Source organism: Cryptomeria japonica, unplaced genomic scaffold (genome assembly GCF_030272615.1).
Source record: "Cryptomeria japonica unplaced genomic scaffold, Sugi_1.0 HiC_scaffold_1528, whole genome shotgun sequence".
Taxonomy (NCBI): Eukaryota; Viridiplantae; Streptophyta; class Pinopsida; order Cupressales; family Cupressaceae; genus Cryptomeria; species Cryptomeria japonica.
The window spans coordinates 7630-10172 of NW_026729913.1; positions in this window are offsets into that span (position 1 = coordinate 7630).

Below are 2543 nucleotides of genomic sequence, written 5' to 3' on the forward strand. Positions count from 1 at the left end.
TTTATATATCAAACAAAAGTGTACCGGTTCCTGATATGCTTCTCCAGTGCACGAAGGAGGGTTTGCCATTGATGAAATAGGTATGGATATTTCCTGTCTAAAAAAATTATAAGATTATAATATATCACAAGTTCACATGTATGCATGCATATAATCATGAAATGAAGAAAATAAAGTAGAGATACATACCTCCGCCCTCTCTAAATCCACATAGCTCAATGGCCGTTGTACATGTAAAATAGACAAAAAACACTAATCAATCTACAAACCCCAACTAACAATTGATTTCAACATTTTCAAACAATTGTACGACTAAAAATGTTTTCAATTACCTTCTTCCCACGTTTTGGCATCTTCGAGGAATTCATTTTCTTAGGATGAGCCCTAGACGCAGAGGGGGTACCCTAAAAAAATAAAATTAACATGAAATATTAGTATAGATAATAAATAAAACATAATTTTAAAAATATAAAATGAAATGACTTGCATATTCCATCAAAACAATACATAAAAAGGCTTGTACAGAATATGATACCGTATAGCCTTGTAGGCCAAAATCGATCACTGAGAGCGTGATATCATCAATCTGGGACATTTGGTCCCCTATCAACACCTACAAATCAAAAATTGGACCAAGCATTAAAGATAGTTAGTATATCTTGTATTTTTTTGAATTCAAAGTGTACTATTATATTTTAACATGTTACAAAATTTATACCTCATACAACGAATTTGCAGCTATAGTACCTGGGGGGGACTATGGGATACCACTACTGCATCCTGAAATGCATATTATTTGTCTCAATTTAAATCGATGTATAAATGAAAATTCATTTATGTAATTACAAATTTAAAGTAACTGATAAATAAAATGCAATGAATTCAAATTAACACACATGTGTCTGTCGCTCATGGGAAAACACCATGTCCATTAACTCATCTATCAGCGCGAAATCCTCAGTCATGCAGGCCTGACATCTACTTCCGCAAATCATGCATGGATAAGATGTGGATCCATCTACACCAACTACATCATCTATCCCAAAGTATATCCCCGAGAAATTGACACACATATGCTGGATGGGCTCTCTGTCGCGAGCTGGAGCAACTTATGGCTCATCATCCAATACAATAGGGTGTGCTAATGATGTCCCATGCTAGATGATGGCACCAATCAACGTTGTGGCCACCTGAAGAGTTTGTAGCTCCATTGACTCTTTCAGATCTACTGGGAAAGCCTGATGCACCTTAGATTTGGGTGCTAGGGGGCGGCGACTCTCTACGAGGAATCGCCTATGGGCTCCAGGTCTATGTTGGGCAGAGCCACCACCTCTACCATGGAACTCTCTCATGTTGAGCACAAACTCACAATATACTTTTCTCAAAAAATATAATGGCACCTCATAATTATTACAAGGTGGATCATCAAAGACCATCCACCACCTCTACTAAAAAATATTCTTCATCTACACATTGGTACACTAGTATGGGAAACCTCTTTGCATTAAGAGGTAATGATTGACCAGTTTTGGGATCAACGAAAAAGGGTATATATTTGTTGTTTACTAATATTTTTATTTTCTACTCCCTCGTATGATAGCCCATTGGCATAGAATTGACGACACCTATCCCTAAAACTTCCCCATTTGGTAATTTATGTGGAAACAACTATGGCACCACTAGCTAATGTTTTTGGGCTAGTGGCGAGGGTTTGATGATTCCCAAGTTTGGATGTTTTTAATTTAACAATTAGTCTATTGATTTTAGACGTATTTTGTCCTAACTGATTAATTAATTGCTCCTGTGTTTTAGGTGTGCGGTCAAAAGGAGGAATTGAGGGTGTATCTTGTGGGTTTTCAGGAGGTGCATTTGGTTGTTCTTGTTGTGGATTAGAAAAAAATGGTTTTTGAAATAAAAAATGAAAAAACTTAATCAAAATTAATGAAATTAAATTCAAAATGTAAAACAAATTGAACAAATGGGAAAGAAAGACAAAAATAAATAAAAACTAACCTTGATCCATAGTGTGTTAAGGAGAAATATAGCACCCCATTTGTGGTTTAGGAGAGAAAATGAAGAAAAAACAAACTAAAAACACGCTATTCATAGGAAAATAAGACCCAGTTTTTTTTAGAAAAGTTTTTTTGATAGGTACCATGTACACGGTTTTTTTGGGATTATTAGCGCGTACGTGCTCATTTTCCTAGAGGTAGTGCATACGCGCTAATTTCCCTAAAAGTAGCGCATACGCGCTACCTTCTCTAGTCTTGGGAACAACAAACTCAAGCGCGTACGAGGTCATTTCAAATTTTAGAAGTGCGTACACGCTGCTTGTTTTTCCATGTTCTTTTTGGGTGGTGTCCACTTTTCTGACCACCATCTTTGTGCACATACCCCTCTCTCTCTCTCCTTCTTCCTCTTGGGATCTCTCTATCATTGGTATATTTCCTTATTTCCATCAACCACTCCCTCCATCTCTCTCTCTCTCATGTATCCGTATCATGCGTGGATCCCAAAAACAGTGGAGTGAAATGTTCTCATGT